We start from the raw sequence: 22,219 nt of genomic DNA, 5'->3' as shown, positions 1-22,219 counted from the left end.
GCCCAAGGCACCTGCACAACTTTGTGACTTCCCACCCACAAAACAGCCTCCAAGCAGGGAGGGCCTGGCGCTGCAGACATGGGCTGAGGAGCCCATCCCTGGCTCTGCCAGCCTGCGGGGAGCGTGGCTGTGCCAGCCATGCAGGGGGGTTGGATTAAAGTGGGCTGGCGGCTCCTTGCACAGGTACAGCGCTTGCCAGTGGAAGCCACTCCAGTGTTTCAAAGACAAGCTATGGTAATGAGCAAAGCTAAGCTACGTACAGAGACATTTTAAAAAGCTCTCCCCTAGGGCTGGACCGATGGCCCCATGGATAATGCTCTGCCTTGAACTGATTATCGACTGCATTATCTTAGTTTTCTCTCCTCATTCATTCACTTGCAGCCTTTATCTTTATTCTTTCTTTGCTTCTGAAAAAAAGAAAGAAATTTCACATTTGTACAATGGGTGTTTTATATTTCATATTAAAATAGAACCATCTTTTTTTCTTTTTTTTTTCTTCCTACATGCCAACTCTCGTTTCTCACAAAAAAAAAATAGAGGAAAGTTTCACCTCATTTATTGCTATGTCAAGTCAAGACTCCTTTTCCTCAGCTCATTATTTCCACAGGAGCTGAGTCTCGACTGTGTGCAAGTGTTGCAGAAGTGTACGCCTTGCTGAGGAACAGAAGGATCTTGCTGAAAGATAAGGACATTGTCTACACTGAAAAAAATTAAAATTAATGTGATGTAGTTAAGGAAGAAAAACAAAAAGGAAGTTTTGCCTGAAATGCAGCCTCCAAGTTCACTTTGTTGGAGAGGAGATTTTGCAAACGACTTGAGGTTGAGGGAACTTTCTGAAGTAGTCTGATTTTGTATCCCCTGTTTATTTTCAGAATCTTAGAGGGGCATGCTGGCTTTTATTCCACAGTTGCTGTCTGAAGGATCGGGTATCCTTTTTTATGGAAAAATATACCTGCTAAAAGTTATGAAGGATGAATAGGGGAGTGACAACTATGAAAGGCAGACTGCAAACATGCTAGCATGCTTTACAGAGACTGGTGAGGACTCTCTTGAATCAATAGCAGAAAAATTAGTGCCTTGAATGAGCACAAATAGCTAAGCCATTGTAGAATCATCTACCCTGGTTTTTAAGCCAACTGCTCTGTGTGTTGTTAAGAAATTACACTACTGTCACTTGATTTTTTTTTTGCATGATTTCTCAGCAACAGATTAATCATTTATTAAGCACACTTATGTAATTACTTGACATGTTAGGAACGATTTTTAAGTTAATCTCTTCTGTAAACAAGATGGCCAAGATGTAATTCACGTTTTGCAAGACGTACTTCTGGTGGCTCTGAGATGGTTGGGGGCACAATCCCCCATGTGCATGGATGGGGCAGTTTTGGGAGAGGCTATAGCACACCTGAGGCCAGCTGGGCACCCAGCAGCCCTTGAAGAAGGCAGCTTCAGGTTGCCAGGGCTGAGGTAAATCAGCCAACCCTGAGCAGCCCTGCTAAGGGCTGGCAATCACCATTTCAAGAAATGTAATGGCCAAGGCATGGAGTTCAGGGTTCATGTGGAAAGGGCTCAGAAGACATCAGCAAACCCTATTTGGGACCCTGTCCCCCATGTGGATATGGGAGTCAGGAAGCTGAGGTTACTGGCTGGGAGACCAGCCAAAGTGATGTAAGAGTGCAACAGATCTGAGAAATGACCAGTGTCCCTGCTTTCCCCATTGCTATCCCTTATTATAAAACTGAGAAACAGCCATAGCTCCTACAGGTCACATGAGTGATGTTTCCCATTTCCCAACTGTTCCATGTCATCTCCAGCTGCACAAAGCAGTGAAAAACAAAGATCAGAAAACCCTCACTGGGGCATATGATATCAAACTAAGAGATGTCTTCTTATTTATCACTGTTCTGACACTAAATAACTATTTGACTTCCATATCTCTTATTTAAGAAGTGTTCCCATTCCATTTTTTTTAATTATTCATAACAAGCCATAGGTTTAGTAAAGCAAAAGCAACACTTTTTTTTATCTGAGCACATAATTAAGGCACAAAGTCTGATACACTGGTTGATTTAAACATATTACTAAATCAGAGTGTTCGCTCTTTGTAAGTGCTGGAAAACCTTAACATGCTTAAAAAAGCAGTGATCTGACATTTGTCACTGAAATGTGACTATTACATGAAATTAAATTAGACATCCTGCATGCAAATTTTCAAAGAATAACTTTCCTCTGTGTAGTACAAAAAATCCCCCCATAATTGATAGACAGAGATTGACTTTTAAAGCTTCAAATCAGCTTTGAGGTCTGGGTGATCTTTTAAACTGTGCAAGCTTTCATCTGCAGTTTTTCACATTGCCAAGAGCTGTCAATCAAGCAATGGATTTCTGATCAATATCCCCTTGTTCATTAGCTGACACGGGCTCTCTGTTACGGAGAGAACAGATACCCCAATGCCGACAGTCACACTGTTTTCAAAACCTTCCCTGGATCAAGTGATGACTAATGTTCCAAGTGGGAAAGTGATGCATTAGGATGCCATCGGGTGACCTGAATTGCGAGGTAACTTTGTTGGACTGCAGTTGTCAAGATGAGTGATGTGCAGAGTTAAAGCCTATTGCCAACACACATCAAGAGTGCCAGAAAATACCCAGCATTTATTCAAGCTCTCTGAACCTCTGGAGACTGACTGAAGTCTGGCCTAATTTAAGCAGGATGAGTTTTCCTACCACCCCCCTAAATACTTTTTGTCCCCAGCTCTGAGATTATTGCAGTCTTATTTTTATGAGGCTGAAATCCTGACTGTATTTTAAATAATGAGATATTCCACATTTACTTCTGCAGAGATGAGACCTCACAGTATTTCCTCCCTTCCAAGCGGGCTGTGGCTGGGAGTAGCTGCAGCTTCAGAAAGAAGGGAGACCAGCTAACAACAAAGCCAGAAAGCCTTTCAAATAGTTTTGTGGCTGTTACTTAAAAGCAGTTTTGCAGCACTTTTTTCCTCAGAGGGATGGATGGGGAAGGGGAATAGTGATGGCTGAAGGAGTGGAGACGCTAAGGGGGATGGGGAGTAGAACATTGTAGGAACAGTGCAGAGAGAGGTGTAGGACCATACACCATAAGGCAGGGTATGAGTTAAATTGTTAAAGGGATAAGCTACCATCAAAAAACAGATCAACCAGTTTGCACAAGGCTGTGTAAACCCTGAATCAAGTGCATGACTGTGGCCAAATATTTGCAGAACCCAAATACTGAACTCAGACATAAAAATTATTTGGAAATTTGTTTTCTACACACAGGTTGTTAGAACAGCAACATTGATTTGGGCACCGCTGTATGAGTGACAAGATTTCTGGTTTGACCTGAAAACCCAAATACCACTGGAATGAAAAGGAATGTAGATGAATAATGAGTGCATACTAAAATCCACCTTATTATTTTGAAGGAAAAAGAGCAATATTATTGTAATATTTAATCAGATATGCATTATAAACTCAGGTCCAACAGCCACTGAAATCAAGAAAAGAAAGAGCAGGGGTTACCTGCAAAAATACTAAACTTATCAATAAAATCATAATCTTCTACATGGACCACGTAGGTTGTGAAAGGATATACAAATCCTCACACATCCTACACATCCTCACACAATATTCATCACAGCTTTTCCCTTATCAACATCTTAATGCAACACAGCCTTTAACGATTTTTACTTGCATGGGCTTGTTTCTGATCTTCTAGCACTTGGGACTAAGCCTTGCAGGCATAAGTTCCGCAGTTAGTTGCATGCTGCAAGGGAAAGTCAGCCTTCATTTATTTGACCTCCAGTTTTGATCCCCAACTAGGCTCTTTGCTCATCCTTCTGTGAGGTCTGCAGCCCAGCACCGTGACCTCTCCTCCGGACCATGGCCCACTGTATCACCCACGAGTTCCCAAAGAACAAGAAGGCAGAAAAGCCCTGGTTTGGGACAGAATTGAGAGTTCCAGGTGTGATCCAGGAGAACCTTGAGATCAGCTGAATGTTGGTACTGCTGCTGTACCTCTGTTTTTGTCTCCAGTGTGTCAGACACACTCCTGGCTGGGACACGATGCAGCATTGTCTCCTGCACTGACACAGCACGTGTGGGGGTCTGAAAGCACTCACCATATTACTTGGCCAAAGTCAAACCGACTTTCTACTTGATCATAGACCATATGTTAAGCACAGCAAGGCTCTCCATGAAGTTAGTATAATTCAGGACTGGGCACTAGTGAAGAGTCATGATGAACCAGGTTGCCAGCCTCCCAGTTTTGTGGCAGGCAGAAGTTGAAATGAAGAAACTGAAACCACTTACCTTCCATCATGTTGGCCCAGAAGGACAAATGAGAAGCCTGCATGAGATAATAAAGGTCAGAGAGTCATTTTCTGGATAAAGCAAAAGCCAGCACAGAGCTTTGCTTACAGTACAAAGATTCTGTTTGTCTCTAATGCTGGACATCCAGACAAGGATGTTCCCACCCCCACTTTGGAGCTAACTGACCTAGATTTTAAGAGCTCTTTGAAAAGGGTAACAAAATGTCAGCAACCCTTGGGAGAGTCTGGTTTTTCCAAGCATAAGGCCTAAGCTGCTGGGTAGTCTGATTTGGAGCAAACCTGACCTGAATGAGTTAAGTTGTCTCTTTGCTTCTGAGGTGATGGCACACTGGCTGTTTGTCCAGATTCTCTGAGATGCTGACAGAGGCCATGCTCCAGCTGGCTGCCAAAGCTGGAGCCTGGGACGTGCCCAGGCACGGCAGAGTGGGTGTTGGGCAGTGCAGCAGAGCCCGGGACCTTACACTTGGTGCACCCAGTGGGACCTGGACTCCTGAGCTGGAAGGCTGTCAACAATCTTTGGATGTAGGAGAATATTTCTGGCACTCTCCAGGAGGAAATGCCATGTGTCCCACCTCCAACATGGGGCTCCAGCCTTTCCTGTTTGGCTCATGATCAAGGGCAAGCAACAAAAGGGAACAGAAGAAGGAGGAAAACAGCTCTTAGCCTTTGAAGAGTGTGAGTGAGGTTTTTCTGAAAGGAAAGGCACTGACTCTACACCAGGACACGTTCCCAGCATGACAATTTCCGTTTGCTTTCCCTCTTGCTCTAAATCCCAGCTGAGGACAGGATTACCCACCTGCAGTGAGGATACACATGCTAACAGTGGGTGTGAAGGAGATTTGAAGCGGCTATTCTTCATCCCTCACATAATTTTAGGGAATAAAATGTATTTCCAAATAATTTAACACACATAGTAAAGACAGTATACATACACATGCAATTATTATGTGCACCTATGCATTGCTACAGATACAATTAACTGTAAATATGGGCCCTGTTTAGTCACACGTTATATATAGAAGAAATAAATTCTTAGATAATGCTGGTTGAGACTAAGAACAAATGAATCAGAAGCAATGAATAAGAAACAGAACAAAATAAAAAGCTCAGAATTCATGTTTGTGAATATTGTCTGGAATATATAAATGAGTATTTGCTTCAGGCACCTTTGCATCCCTCTTGTGTTTGACCCAGGGAGAACAGGAACTCCAGTTCTCCCCTTCCCCACTGACTTTAATGAGAGCAATGTCCCCTGAACCACTCAGCAGAGCCCCTTCCCAGGTGCATTTGAGTGAGCCACACACATACAGCACTAAATCCTTTGCAGCTGGAAGGACACACATCCTCACACAATTGCCCCTCCTGAATGAGTACAGAGATGATGGTAAATGAGAAGGCTGTAAAAGCTCTGTCCTTGGTGTATATGTTTCTTGAGTGCAGGTACAGCATTTGTCAGATCCTTTGCCAGATCCCAATGGATACTAAAAGGTCTAATTGCTCCATTTACAATTAATGGTAGTGTTCATCCATAAACACAGACTGAAACAAACCCTGCAAGTGTACTCCTCTCTTTTAGAGGCACAGATGAGACAAAGAACAAGGAAGCAGTACTGGGAGCAGGATGATGCAAGAAACATTTCATCTCACTCTCCAGCTCTCGGTGCTGCCTTGTTGTGGTGTTTGCCTTATGGGGTTGGAAAGGGCTTGGCTCTGAAAGGTTTGACTGAGTGAGTTTGCCCCTGCACTGGGGGCAGCCCTTGGCACCCCAGGGAATGCTGGAGGGTTTCAGCCCAGGCTGAGTGAGGTGCACCAGGCTGTTCTGTGCCTCAGTTTCCCCAGCTGACAGTCTCACAATGCTCATACCCCAAGGAAATAGGAAAGATGAGAGATGCAGGATTGTGCTACACTACTTTCTTTCCCAGGTTACCCACCTGCTGCTCTGTCCAAACATAGGTAGAGCTGACCACAGAAAGACAGGTACCCCAAATTCCCTCTGGCAATAATGTGGTGCCCTCAACAATGTGCAGGATTACAGTATCATCCTTCAGCTTGTGACTGAGTCTCAGATTTTGATTCCTGCTTTTGGATGAAAGCCTCTGTCTGCTGCCACAGTATAAATACTACTGGAACAAAGACTTCTGGAGCACCCAGCATAAAGAATCCAAGAGTTAAATACTATCTTTACTTTAAGGTTCCTGTATCTCCTTTTGTGATGCAGTTCTCCCTCCTCATGTGCCTGTCACAAGTTGCAGCAGCAGAGCCACAAGGGACAAAACCTCAGGCAGCACTGACTTCTCAGCATGGAGAGTTTTCTCCTCTGTCCTGGGGTCTCTTAGACCACTCACCAGACCACACTGGTTTTGAAGCATTTTCACCCCTGCTAGCCAGGAGAGGGCCAAATTTCAGCTTTTTGACTCATGGCGTGAAGCTTGCCAGGGTGGTGCGCAGCAGAGGAGGAGGAAGAGCTCGCTCCTTCCCTCCTGTGTGCTGGAGAGGATGGGGATGCAGGGTGGGGGATGCAGGATGGGGGATGCAGGATGTTAGACATGGATACAGAAGAAGGCTGTCAGGAGGGTGCACAGGGTGGGGGTGCAGGAGGGGGCTGCAGGAGGGAGGCAGGCAGGGTCAGAGAAGGCAGGGCCCCTGCCTGCAGTGCCGTATTGCTCGTGGCCAGCAGAGGAGGATCTTGTCCTTCCGACGAGGTGCAACACTGAGCCCAAGGAGGAGCAGGATTTGAACAAAAGGAAGCGGGGCGGGAGGAGAAGAAATTAGACCGTGGGCTGGTTTCACCAAACGGTCTCCTTGCTGCAGCTCGACACCGATACTTTGTGTGCTCTCTCAAGAGGGAATAAAATCACTGGATTCTGTTCATAGCAGTTCTGCAGTGATGAGGGGCAGAGCTGGATGAATTTGCAGAGAGCAATTTTAAATTTTACTACTTCAGGCTCATAAAAAAGAAACCCTACAAAAAAAAAAAAAACAAAAACAAAAACCCAAAAAAAAACCAAAACAAAAAAACCCCAACAAACAAAAACAAAAAAAAAACAAACAGTAAAAAAAAAAAAAAAAAAGCTCAGAGGGACATTTTACATGGGCACAGTGCACTGCTGACTATGGAGCCAACTACATTTACAGGTCTCCTAGAAAAAATTGTGACATTCAAAATATCCTAATTTCACTTGACCTTTGTTGTATTTTGTCACTGTAATGATTAGCACTTCACTAAAATGCCATTCTTCCAAAGAATCTTCAACATTTTGCTAAATAGATTTTGTACTAATTACATTGCATATACATCATACATGCAATTTTTCCATTTCAACTCCTTAAGAAAGAGAGACTAATGAAATGCAATAGATTTCAAACAGGAATGACAGAACCATGAGCTTTCTTTATCTCAGGATGGAATCCTATGACTCTTTCTCAGACAAAAATGTCCAGTTAATCTCTAGCAATTCTTTCTGAATAAATCCAGGAAGATTTGCCCCCAAATTCAAGGGAAATTATTTACAGCTGCCAAGACCATTCTCCAGCTGAACTGTTTATTGTGTCTTGGGTACATTGCTACCTCTTATTACAACAAAAATGAATCACTAAAACAAAAAAGCAGGTGGAGAAGGAGAGCAAAAAGGTAACAACCCAGGGTTATGCTGTGAATTTACATGTGTGCAAAACAGACTTCCAGAGAAAACAGTGTAATCATTCAAGCTTGCATGACAGAGTATTAAGAGAGACAAAAATTAGTTCTATACATGCACAGAAACTGCAACAAAGCACATCAGGAATTCCAGTATTAAACTGCATTGGTAGGAATTGGCTTATTCACTCAATTACATTAAGTCCTGCAAATTCTCCTACAACTTGTCATGAAGTGGCCTCTGTGGCAGAAAAACAAAGATTATGCTTTCATTTGTTCATGAGTGCAGTCACAGCTTTACAGCCAAGAAGGAGGTGGGATGGGGTTGAACTGGAGAATGAAGATGGATATTTGATCAACTTCCATCCACAAGTGACACAAGCCATGAAGGAGCCACGAGGGCAGACACAGCTACTGCCTTCTCGTAGTGAACCCCTTGATCCTGCTGACAGCTCTCAGTAGGAACCTTTGTCTGGGCTGCTTGCCAAAGGAGGAGGGAATCGACAGTTCTGATGCTCTTACAATCGGCCAGATTTTTGCCTGCAACCATCTTGGGTAGTGACAGTCTTTGAACTTCAAGGGAAAGTGGCTTTTCCAGAAATGACATTGTATTTCTCAGCCAAGGCCATGGTTGCAGTATAATGAAAGCAGGGCATATTATCATCTGGAGCACACATGCCACACATGTTGTGTTTTTAGCCTGGGAAACCATTCTCTGAAAGGATTCCACCAAAACCTCTTCACTTCTTCACTTTTCTGCTAACAAGGCATCTCCTGCCTCCACACTAAACTGCAATTTGTGCATCAGAGTAAATGGTGTGTTCCTTATGAACCAGCCCCAGAGAAATTCATACTTAAAATCTTCATTTTGCTGATTATTTACTGGTGAACCTTTCCCATGGTAGCTCCTGATACAAAACCCACAGGGATACAAAAAAAAGCAAGATCCTTCAGAGGTGCTGCTGAAACCAGTTTGGTCCTCTGCTCAGGAGTTATCTGCTCCTGTTTTCCAAGAGATCAAAGTTGCCAAATTAATCTTTGCTCTGTAAGAGGTGGCCTGGTAGCAGCTGGATGTTTTCAAAGCTCACTGGTGATTGAAATGCACTTGTGCTCCCAGGTGAAAAATGGGGTCAGCTTTGGATGCTGCAGCACAGGGAAGCTACAAAAATGTGTTTCGGGGGGTGCAGGAGCCAGCTAGTCACACTAACACGAGTGCCTGTGCTATCAAACACTCCTGCAGCCAGTACTGGGAATGCAGGTTATACTGCTAGACTTAAAGCTTATGCAAAGTCATTAAGTCCCTTTAGTTACACGGGATATCAACCTGCACGCTGCAGGGCATAAGCTGATTGCCTTCAGGGGTCAGCGAGGAACGCTTCCCTCTCTGAGAGCACGGTGCAAAATTAGCTGGGGGCGCTCCCAGGGCTTTGTTGCTTTCCTGCTGCATCAGGCAAATTTAGGCGAGCACTGCAGAAGGGCATTGCACCCGATGGCCACAAATCCAGGAGGGCTCGGCAGCGTTGGCTTCTCCTCACGGTGATCGGCACAGCGCAGCGCGAAGCCCTGCGTGCATAGTGCAGCCCTGCAGGGAGGGTGAGGGAAGCAGCAGGGGGAGTTTACAACAGGAACGGATCCTTTGGGGGTTAGAAAAAGATGTCAGACAGAGTTGGCTTTGGAACACCCTAAAATGTTGGCCTCCACACGCCTGAGGCAAGGAAAGGCCTGCACTGCTGGCAACAGTAGTTCTGTGGGCCAAGACCGAGACAGGCCCTTATGACAACGGTTTCTTTTTTGCAATTGTTTGATCTTCATGTAATACTTTTCTCCTTCCCTTTCCACTACTAAATGCACTTGGTTATTGGATTGGGCAAGGCTCATTATTTCAAAACACTTTCCATCACAACTAAGTGTACATCAATTTTTTGAAGTTCCAAAATATCCACCTCTGCTACCCTGACCCTTGCAAGTCTTCCTCCCCGCTGCCAGGGACTGTGAGTTTGCAGGGATATCTGATACAAGGAAAAGGCCTGATCTGAACACCAGTAGATTTTAAAATAACTTTTTTTCCTGCTGAATCACTTTAGAACACAGCTAAGTGGGAGCTGCAGCCCGGTGTATGGGAAGAGCTGTCACTGGAGTGCTGTGGGATCCAACTTCCTATTGTCCTGTTCTATATTTCTCTAGCCCAACTCAGCACAACATTTAAGCATGTCATTTAGCTCTCAGTGCATTCCAGAAGAGTTGCCTCAATGCAAGTCTGGATAACTGAAGATACACAGCTCAGTTGCAGCAGAGATCTTTGGCTTTCTCTTTGACTGATTAAGGAATACTTAATACAATACCTTGATGGCAGGCATATTTCTACTTCAGTGTCTTGCTGAGCAGAAGTAGAATGAAAAGCAGGGATAAAACCCCCAACCCAAGAAGACCTGCCATGTGTGAAAACAATCTTTGATGCAGTTACATCACATATTCTAAAGTAAAGGACTAAATTCAGCACTCTCCATGCAGCTTTATGCCTTTTATGGAAATAGTTTGGATTCATGCAGATGGAATCTGCTTCTTTTCAGGTAGTATGAAAGAACTGAATGAAAATTTTTGTCCTAGGTTTCTGCTCCAAACCTGCCAGATCCATGAATATCCAAGTATTTTCTTATTCTATTGTGACTAACTCAGCATGAACTACTGCTTAAACCCATGTTTGACTTCTGCTATATTTCACCAATAATATTTGTTAATCGTCTTATTACTTATAAAAACTTCTAAAACCAGATTCAAATAAAAATTATAAAGATAGTTCTAGAAAAGGAAGAAAATATGAATTTAAGAGTGTTTTCTGTGGTTTCAGCAAAGTTCAGCATCTATTATCTTTTCATTCAAACTATTTCAGTGCAACTTTTTCTTCAGGACAAATCATTAAGACAAAAATATCCTCTCGTAACTTGTTTGTCATGCAATGGTCACATCATGGCAACTCATTCCCTCTTTTTTTTTTTTCTTCTGGGATCCATGCCAAGTGCTAAGCCAGAAAACCTTGTTATATTAATTATGAAGAAAAAGCATGTTTTATTAAAAACTAGCCTGCTGAATATTCTGTCGTGCTGCTTTTCAGTGACAGCAGAATTGCTTTTGCATTTTAGCAATGTTAATGAATTTTCAGGAGCAGGGGGAGATATACTGTACATTTTCCATAGCAAATTTTAAAGCAAAGTCAACTTAGGAACGTCAAAGCATTGACTCAAGCTAACACTTAGGACTCTTTAGAAAAAAAACTGGGCAAAACATCATGTTTTCTTAGACTGGTTTCACATCTTCCTAACTGAGCATGAATTAACACTGCTAAATTCATGCTGAACTTATTTGTATTAGATGGGGTTCCCACAAAGTCTGTAAAACTGGCATTTAAGTACCCTAGAGCTGGTCCTCTCAGTAAGATGCTACATGCATACTGGACCAAGTGTGGCATGGGTCCTGGTGATATACTAATTATTAATTACTCTATTAAGTTGTGAAAATCACTCATCTCAAATTCCAGATTTCTTAAAAATATCTATACCCCATTAAACACCCTTACTATATATTTTTTCCCAAAGAATTAAATTTAAACACGTCAACATCTGAATTTTTGCAATGCATTTCAGTAAATGTGAACATGCACACATAGGAAAAGTCACTAAGAAAGCAGATGTTTTAAAGAACCTCAGATTCCTTCATGAGAAAATCTACTTGATTGCTTGGAAGAACAAAAGAACTTTTTTTAAAACTGACTTTTAACTTTCCTTTGATTACAAGTCATTCTTCCAGTCTTCTTTAAAGAGGAGATGAATAGATGTAGGAAAGCTCTGCTCTGCCAGAGCAGAGCTCTGGTCACCCCTAGCTGTGTTGAATATTTTGCCATTAACCTTCCTCCCACGTTAGCGACAACGATAATTCAGTCATTCAAAACATATTCTGCTTTTACAGAAGAGTTTTCAAAGTTGCCAAGGCAGGGCCTACCTGACCTGTTTAATCAAACATTTACTCACTTCAGAATGAAGACTGGAAATAAGGAAGAAAGTTTTTACAGCGAGGGAGGTGAGTCAGTGGCACAGGTTGCCCAGGGAGATGGTGGATGCCCCATCCATGGAAACACCCAAGGTCAGGCTGGATGGAGCTCTGAGCAACCTGCTCTAGTGGAAGTTGTCCCTGCCCATGGCAAGGGTGTTGGAACAAGATGATCTTTCAGGTGCTTATAACCCAAAACATTTTATGATTTTAAGATGAGTTGCCCATGCTGCAGCCCAGGGTTTTGGGCCAGGAGAGAGACCGCACTTCCCACCAAAGATCACTGGGAATGGTGTGGCCACTCAGTGTACCCAGAAGAGCCATTCCTTGACACTGTAGATGTCTGCTTCAAACAAACCCATGGGGCTTCCCTCTTATGTTGCATTAACTTGATCACCTCAGTGGCCTGAAATGCAGATACAGCAGAGCTGGCACACAGAAAGAAAAGGAGAATAAAAACATACTCACGCCCAAACATGTGGTCCCTAGGAGAATAACCAGTGGAAGAACCTGAAGCATCAAAGCACTGATAACCATCCTTGTTTTTAATTTGAAATTAGCTTTTTCTTCTTGCCTATGATTTTTCAGACAAGCCACAGTCTTTTGAGGCCAGGCTAATTCAGTGCAAATAATTAACTGTGCTTCAAATATTGTTTAATGTTCAACAGATTGCCCTGATCAAATAATGCATCCTGTCCAGATAATCACTGCACTGACCAGTGGCAAATGCTGCAAATCAATAAGCAACAAGGATGGGAACAGTATAAATTAACAATAAAAACAAGCATTTACCATGTATTAGAATTATCTTTCAACTATTATTTTGAATTGTAAAAAAAGTGTGAATCATACTTACTTCTCTCTCACCTGAAAAACAGTGAGATATTGTTACATAATATATAACTTTTAAAAGCAACAAAACCTGTTATTTAATTATTTTCTGAATTTCAGACATGAATCAGAGATCATGTTCTCAAGCTTTTTTCCACTAATGTGAGAACCAGGATTTATTATATTTCTAAATTAAAAATCTAAATTCTTGAGTAACCTTTATTCTCTGAGGCTGAAGCATTTGTAACAAAAGTAGCAACTCAAGAAATCAGAGAATTATTGCAAGAATTAACAACCCTCTGTAGCAGAAATGGTGACAAACTTTTGCTGATCAGGTATTGTTTGTGCTGCATGTTACAAAAACAAATGAAGTGACCATTCTTTCTCCAAGACAATTTAGAACCTAAAAAGGAAGAAAGTGATAGAAATAGTGCCCACATGTTGAAATATGAGGAAGAAAACAGTGAAATCACAAGGGCTTCAAAATTTCCCATCCTGAATGTGATTTTGTGGTGGCAAAGACAGGTACTGAAATTTGGATGCCAGAGAACCTTGTTTCTGATGATCCCTTACTCTGGAGCATGAACATTCCTAAAGGAGATTTCATACCCCAAAAATACAGAAAGAATTTTGGTATCCTGACTATGCCACATGTGCATACCTTAAGCAGGTGCCTACAAGCAATATGTGTTTGGTTCAGTATGTTGGTGGCCAGCCACAAATACAAGTTTTGAAAATTCCAGATTCTTTAACTAGTTAGAAAGACAGCAAGATAAAAGGAGTTAGATAACACATGACTTTATGTAATGTGTCCTTGAGTAAGCTGATTTGCACTGAATTTTAATAGAGCCCTGATTCATCAAATCTCAAACAGAATTAAGGTATGGACTGGATCCTAATAACATCACGCTTTATATCCATGAAGGATAAATTAAAGGATGCAAAACTGCTATTGACAAACATTGATTATATGTACTTTGATGGACTTTGAAGTTGTGCCAGATGCGTCTTATCAGCCTCCGAAGTTTTCTTTTAAATCTCATTGCATAAGGCTTTTACTTTTTAATTATTTTTTTCCTCAGCCCCTTTGATCAAGAAAAAATGTAGATCATATTTGTGTGATGCTATTTCCTATGCATTTTATTTAGATATGCCCTTGTGCACAGCTCATGATATGTAAAAATATGTTACATTTCACCCAGTGATCTTACCCTGTTATCCAGGGTGCTATTTAATACTTAATTGACCTTCCAAGTTGCTGAGTGAAGTCCTGCCATGTGCAGAGAGCTAGCACAATGCTCATGGTCCTTTTATACCACACAAATCTACACAATTAGATGCAAGGCACAAGGTTGCTGCTCTCCCTTTGCTGCCAGGAGGATTTTGACCGGTGAGAATGTCCAGTGGATCCATTTTTCTTCTGCTCCCTGACAGTGGCAAAGTGGTCCTCAAGTCAGACCCAATGGGAGGGCAAACCTCCCTGCAACTCTTTCTGGTTTTAGGAGATAGAGTGAAGTTATACAGTAAGTTTAAACAAGTGAAAATCATTCTTTCACTTTCCTATATACAGAAATATTTTGTCAGTAGGGAGCTTCAAGAAACTGAAAAGAGGCTTTGGAACCACTCTGACATTTCAAAGTTGTGAGCCAACACGAACATTTTGCTTTCCTTGTCCATCAGGATATGGCCACCCCTTCTGGGCATGGGACTGCATAAAGTACACTGCTGTGCATGGCAAAAGGTGCAGGACTCAGGTAGAGGTGGGGTTTTTTTTTGGGGAATTGACTATTCCTACATCTCCAAGCCCATCCTAGTGATCATGGCTTGCACATCAGACATGAAACATTTTTCTGTGACAATTTAGGTGCCTTACAATAATAAAAATGTAGAGGAAAAAAAGATAAAAACCATCAAATCCTTTCAAATTGAGAATAAATAGATGAAACAAAAGTTTGAAGTACTGGATCAGGACTATGGTGGGCTGGGGGTTTTCTGCATCACTGTTGATACCGTCTTGAACAAATAATTTCTCTAAATACTCCTTTATTCCCATCACAAGAGTGTGGCTAGTAATTTCTCTACTTTCACTATGTCCTGTCTGTTTAGATAATAAACTCTTCTGGCTTACTATTTTTTCCTGTGTTAATGAGCAGCTCCAGGCAAAAGACATACTCTGTCCTAGATATGGTGTCTACTATAAGGGAAGGGAAAAATAACCAACCAAAAAGGCTGTAGTCTCAAATGATTTATTTGGAATTACTACTGAGTATTATAGTCTATAATGCTTGAGCAGATTTGGTTGCCAGAATAAACAGCAGAAACATTACTTTGTCCTTTTTTTTTTCCCCTTAAAATGGGAATTTCCACTGAAAAAATATTACTCTTGGATATTTTTCTGCCACTGTACAGATCACTTGAATTCTCACCCTGGAAAGCATTTCAAACCCTTCCTGGCTGATAACTCTTCTCCATCCTCCAACACAAATGAATATTCTGTGCTGAATCTACCTCTGTGTGTCTGGTGTATGTGGATTATTACGCTGTTAGACACACTAACTGCAGATCTAGTTATTAACACCAGAATAAACAAATCACCACAACTGTGAGGGAAGAGAGAAAATTCTAAAGATAAAAGCATGATGAAAACATCTACTATGTGAATCTAACAAAAGAAGAAGTTCTAGAAATACTTGCTGGCATCAGCCCACAGGAGCACAAGACACGCCCCTCAAGGGTAAGAACATCTTTCTTCAGAGTCAACAGCAACGGCATGGAATATGAGTAGATGCTTTGACTTTGGTCTTTTACACTGCTACCATTTTGTGGCTTTCTGTAATTAACCTAATAACTCAAAAGCCCTACACATGTTCATGCTTCCACTTTAGTGTTCCCTGCACTTCCATTGAATACAAGCCCTTTCCAAACTGCAAGGGAAAATGAGAAAGCAGAAGCCCTGTTATTCCTCTTTTTACAGAAAGACTGGAGTTGAGAGACAGTATAAGGAATTGACTTTTAGTATAAAATCTGGAAAGTGGAGGAGGGGTATGCTCTATGAGAAATTAATCTTGGTGCAGAAAGCCAGCATGAGGTCTAGACATCCCTTAAATCAACATTTAAAGTGTTGTGGTTGTATTTTGTTTCGTAATTCTCTCTAGCAGCACATTGCCAGTGATGGTTTCAATTCTTGGGCTCAGATCAAAAGCACTGTTAAAAACTTCAACACAATCAAACAAACAAAAAACAGAATGAGTGCAGGCAGCAGAAAGTTCTGTTGGACGTGCAAAAGGGCTCGTTCCTCGCCCATCCTGCTGTAACCCAGAAGTGACTCATCAAAGGCTTTATGCTAGCTCAAAGCTGGTGCAAAAAGCTGAACTGGTTGGAGAGAGAGGCAAGCCCACCCCAGGGATGCACATCAGCAGCAGCAGCGTGTCTCTGACACTGATTTGGTACCAAACTCTTCCTCTGAAGGTGCATAAACAGCACCTTGAAGAACAACCTGCCATGGTGGAGCTTTGTCCACGTGCTCAGTCAAAGATTGACAGGTACCTGGCTAAAAGATTTTCTGTCCTTTCCTGGCCTCTTGGGTATTCTTTTAAATCTTTCCTAGAAGAGCTCCAGATATTCTTGTTAGCTGTGCTGCTTTCTGAGCCCATTTCTGTGTCTTGGAGCTGCCTGCTAAAAGCATTAAAATTGTAAAGTGGTGGATGAAGGAAGACAGCTTTGCTTTAAAGCTGAAAAACATGCATCAAAGCCCCTGTAGTAAATTTACACAGTATTAAAAACAAACAAAAATCTGACCGTAGGGTAACATCATTTTAGGAAAGATGTGATGGCCTACCTCAAAGTCTGCATTTAATGTGCACAGCACTCACTTAACCTGCCTAGGCTATAAATCCCAAGGGCCAAATTCTGTCCAACCATCCTAAACCAGAGATATTTTTAGACTGCAAAGGTAGAGCTAATATAGTCTCTCTGCTCCAGTTGCCAAACACCTCTTCCACAGGCCCCATTGGTTGTTCTCCAGACAAAGTGGAGAGCAGGAACATTAATCTGAGGGAACTTATACAAGCAAAGATGTAACAAAATATGACCCCCATGCTATTTTGCATGCATTAGAGGCAATCACAAATTAGGAAACACCTGAGTTTAAAAAAAACCCAAGACCTGCCTCAAATATACATCATTAAATAATAATTACTGCAATTTAAAAAATTATTTTTCTTCCCATTTGCTGTAGTATTGTTACTTTAAAGAGGACTTACAAATTTTTCATTGAGTCATCATTTTTTTCAGGAAAGGAATCCAACAGGGTCATACACTAATATACATATTAAATATCTGTGAATTCTTTGGCAGAATAATTTAATATACTCTTCAATGAATTATCTGAATGACTGAAATAACAGAGACAAGTAACTTCAGGTGTAAAGATGCACGAGTGTCATGAGCACAGCTATGCAGTTCTGACAGAGCCAAAGAATCTTCAGTAAGAACTATACAAATATTTCATTCTCCTAAAATGTTTAGATTTTCTTCTGCAGCATGCTAAATAAGTATATAAAGCAGATTTTAAAATTTCATATATTGTCTAATGGTCATTAGTGCATATGGACAGAATTATTCCTTTGAATGGCCAGCTGGAAGGCTCTACATGGTGGCAGGCCTTGCCTTAGCTTCTTGTTCTCCCTGTGGAGGTAGTGACATGAGTAGCCTTATGTCATGTTTATCTTGGTTTTGCGTTCAACTTGGCCAATTTGGTTGTGCATAAAGATGTAGATTAATTTCAAGCTCAGCTTCCCTAGGTTACAATTCCTCTTTTTCTTCCCTCATCTCAGATCTATACTTTGACCTGGATTTTCTTTCTGAAAAGCTGTTTTTTTCTGTAGACACTGATTCAGTATTCAAGCTCATTTTTAACATAGTTGTAGTCAAATAAGTGGGGGGTTTTTTTGTAATTTAAGATTCTGAAACTTGAACAGAAACAGCACAGTATGGTTTTCGCTTTTCTCCATGTAGCAGTGGCAACCACAAGTAAAACTGATCATGGTTTTTATCAGACTTTTTCAGATAAGAAACCTGTCTCTCCAGCAGCAATGCTAAATGTGAACACCAGATCAATAGCTGCAGGGGTAATAGTTTGTAAGTTAGCCACTGGAATTGTGAGCAGTCCCATTTCCACTTAATTTACCTTACTTTGAAAGCTTCAACCACTGTTCTTCCCCCTGGTTCACTGCATTCATCACAGTTTGCCTTCTTCCCTCTGGTCCTCCTTAACCAGCCTTTTTTGGCCAAGCAGCTACCAAATCTCTTTTTTTACCTTTTCCAATCTCCAATTTCTGTTCTCATTGCAATCAAACATTACAGGCTTTAAAGATACACTGATGGAAAGTACGAAGAGCAAGACCCAGTGGAAGTGATAGAAACAAGGCATTTGCAGCCCAGTGGGTTTCTGTGCCCACACCACCAGCCCAACCTTCAAAGGGCAACACTGGGAATGGACAGACCCAGCACCATGAAAAATCAGAGTCTGGGGCTCATAAAGGGAAATGCAGACAGTGTCCAGTGAGGCTTGTCCTGTTAACAGCCAACAACTGTATCAGCTCACTGGAAAGTCACCATGGTTTTCTTGCTCCAAACTCCTAAACCAAAAGTTGAGCATTTTTAAGGCTGAGGAATTTGTATATGAGCCTACCATGACAGTGTTTCATGATAGAAGCTGTCAAGTTCCTCCTTTCCTAGCCCTTGGTAATAACATGAACATCCTGGTTGACAACCTTCCTGTAAAGCATCATAGTCCTCCAGAAAGAAGAAAAGAGGCAAAAGTCACTATGTTCCTATGAAATACTTCACAAGAAGGATATCAGTGAATTCTTTTGGCTATTGTTAAAAAGAACCTTTTGAGAAAAAGTTGATATTTTGTGTGTAAAGTAGCACTTCTCATACAGTAGCATTAGACGATACCTAAGCTTACACTGCAAATTTGGAATGTGGAGGTGCTGGTATAGGTGGCAGCACGTATCAGTGTTTACATTAAAATTAATTACAGTGATGTTATAATTCCTAAGCCAGGCACTGAATAATTTATTGTTAAAACTAATGCAAATGTGCTCCAAAGTGGAACTGATTCCTGAACAGCCTTATCTTATCTCTTTTGTGACATGTTGAAGACAGCAAAGCAATATGGTTACATTATTTTAAAGTCTGTGGTCTGTTATAACAATATATGGTTTTTAAAACCTTTATTTATTTCCCCTTTTCCCTTTACCATGGTGGCTCCCTATCACAAAGGTTTCTCCTCTCTGACATCCTCACTTGTGCACCTGAGCGAGACCCCAAAAACCAAAGCAAACACCCCTGTTGAGGGAAGGATCTTTAGCACCATGTACAGGATACTTTGGAAAAGAAGGTTTCAGACAGGAGAAGAAGCTGGAAAACCCAGTTTCCCTGGCCCCTGAAGCTGGTCCTGAACAGATGATCCCATGGTGGGGCTGCCCAGCTCCTGACATTGCATCCAGCAAGGGGGTCTGACAGACAGATGCTGCACATAAATCCCCTTTGCTCTGGACATTTGTGCGTCCATCCTTCCAGGAACCTGCCCCATATATTTCTGCTCAAGTAAATTCCAGAAAAAGCATGTCTTTTTCCCTTCCTTCCCCTTCCTTCTCTGCCCTTCCCTCCCAAAGAAGATCAACCCCCCCACTCCGTGGCCCATATTTCCAAACTTTTTGCTTTTTTGAGTGGTTTTCATACTCTGAAACAGCATCATTGAATTTTGCTTAGTTAAGGCAAGACGGCTCATGTCAGAAAATGTTTGCTAGATTGGGTCTCATTTTGTAACATTTCCCCTCAAAGGATGATTCAGTGATGCATCTTAGAATCAGATTCCAGAGAGGGAACTAAAAGAAACATCAATAAAAAAAGAAACTGTGAGGAAACTAAATATAGAACAGGCCAATATGAATTAAACAGCATCCTAGAAATCTTCACACAATAATTGATTTGCTCATTTGTACTTCTTTCTATTCTTTAATCTTTCAGCAGGGCTTCAATCCTCCCCCCATTGCTTTTTTAATATTCTCTGTTCATCTGTTGTCTACAATATTGTTTCTGATCTCTCTCATCCCATCAATCATCTATAAAAAGAGACTAGTCCACACACTCTGGTCTCCAATCCTAATGACTGTAAAGAACTAATCACCTAAACTGAGTGATGTTCATTGTTGTAAGTGTCTCTTTGATTTATTAAACATCTCTGTATAAATTCCTGCATGTTTTGCAAGTTGTTTCCTAGAACCTGTATGAAGGCACTTTGAAATCCTAAAACTGTCTGCTTATGGGGTTTTTGGTTCACCTAATAAATGGATTCTAGTCATGAAAAATGAGCTTTTACTTAACTGAAAAGAGCACTCAATTCCAAATTCAGGTCATAGTCTCAGTTTGAGCTTCCCCTGAATATACATCAAACTTACAAAGGCCACTCATATTCACTTTATATTAATTTGAAAATATTGTGTGCATTGCTTTGGGATGTCTGCCTGCTTATGGAGAGCCATAGACACTATGGAAATGCTCCTAATTATGGTATTTTCCATAGCTGTCCCTTTCACATGCTGTTGCAAGCTCTTCAGCTGATCAAGTGGACTTCGATTCTGATTAATTAAAGCTTAAGAACTGATTATGTTCACAAGCTGTTTCTGTCAAAGCAACGTTTTCAGCACCATGCCGTCGGTGCGCAGCCGCCCCGCGCAGTGGCGGGGTGGGATTCCAGTGCTGAATTAGGGCCTTTGTGACCACACATGGATGGTGAGGCCACTCAATGCCCACCAAGGGATCTGGGCGTCACCAAAGTTGAGGATTCTCAGAAGGGTGAGAAATCCAGGTTTTGGAAGCTGCCTCCCCATCTAACCTGCTCTCACTGGAAAGGAAAGGAGATACTAAGGACAGAGCAGAATTAAACACGAGCAAGGTAAGTCTGAAGATCATGTGAGGCTTTTGAAAGAACCCAACATGATGTTCTTGTGAGCTAATTGCCAAAAATGGGAACTAGACAAAGCATTCAATGGGCACAGCTGTTGGTAGAGCCACACTCTGTGGACATCACTCAAAACAGAGGACCAGTTTCACCAAAAAATCCTCTCTGTGCTTTTCATGCCTTTTCCCCAGCACCTTAGGGCACAGGACTAGAAAGAAAAGGTATAAAGTGTTTGAATGAGGCCATTCTGGAAAGCATTCTTTGCCAATGAGAAATCCACTCCCCTTTCTCATGCTGGATTTTCAGAGAATATCAAGTCTCTGCTAAAAATAAATGCAGACTCCATAATGTTCACCCCAGTTTTTACAGCAGTCCCTGGCTAATGAACCAGCCACTGCTGCAGGCAGGTGAAATTCATGCATTGATTGCCTTAGTGCCTCATACTAAGTAAAAAGGACGTTAATAATATTATTACAGAAACATCATGGAAACTCATAAATATAGATTCAACAGTTAACATCACAAATCTGTGAAAACCCTTTTTTTCCACACAGTATGGGCAGAGTTATGCTGTCATAAAAAAGAAGTGGGAAAAACGATGTATAAATTATTCTATGGATTTGCCCACTTTTATGTTTACAAAACGTGCTCTAATACCTTGCAGATTTTGTATTCTGTAACCATGAGCAAAACAGTTTCCTTCAGCCCTCTGGTAAGGGTGCATTGAGCCAGGCTGGTAAATCCTGGTTTGGTATATATAGCTCATATGGGTTTCCTTTTCACTGTCAGGTTAACATATCAAGTGTTACTCTTAGAATGAGATTTTGTTTCCTTGCATTCCAAGGAATTCCATTTAGCATTCCAAGTTTGCTTTCTGCCTGTATCTCAGGATCTCAAGCAAACATCAGTGTTTTGTGATTGCAGCTGTCACCCAGAGTAGCCACAGAAAGTGATTACTTTCCTCACAAATGCCCAAGCTTGGAAAGGGCTGAAACATGAAAACACAGCAGAAGAGGGGTCTTTTCTCTATTTATTTAAAAAGGAAATGAGAAAATGATATCTGGGGAAAAAAAAAATGTTTTTTCCCCCAAATAACTGAAAAACAACTAGAGATAAAGGAGATATAGATTTCTGTTCAAGAAAATATTTGAGGGCATAATTAATGAAATTTATAATGCTTCCATTATGTGTATTATTACATATATTTGTGTGTGTGTTTGTGTGTGTAGTTCTATTAATATTAGGTGAGAGCACTCCATTACCCTGTTACAAGAACATAAATAAATAATAGCCATCTGCAACACTGGTGTCAGCATCTTTATCACAGATGCTGATTTGGGCTATGATTTCCAAACTCTCAGGAAGGAGAGACTCATTTCTATTCTGA

The 22,219-nt window shown here is 41.3% G+C and overlaps 1 long non-coding RNA gene across 1 annotated transcript; it reads right to left on the bottom strand.

Moving 5' to 3' along the window:
* Positions 1–265: 265 nt before the first annotated feature.
* On the bottom strand, positions 266–12,660 carry LOC140684464 (uncharacterized). Its single transcript, XR_012056763.1, has 3 exons — positions 12,498–12,660; positions 4,329–4,365; positions 266–407 (listed from the first exon to the last, which is right to left on the bottom strand). It is a non-coding gene; the product is annotated as an uncharacterized lncRNA (long non-coding RNA).
* Positions 12,661–22,219: the final 9,559 nt, after the last annotated feature.

The sequence above is a fragment of the Taeniopygia guttata genome, chromosome 6, assembly GCF_048771995.1.
Source record: "Taeniopygia guttata chromosome 6, bTaeGut7.mat, whole genome shotgun sequence".
Classification (NCBI taxonomy): domain Eukaryota; kingdom Metazoa; phylum Chordata; class Aves; order Passeriformes; family Estrildidae; genus Taeniopygia; species Taeniopygia guttata.
Note: the sequence above shows the minus strand (reverse complement) of the source record. Positions and strands in the feature narration are given on the sequence as shown.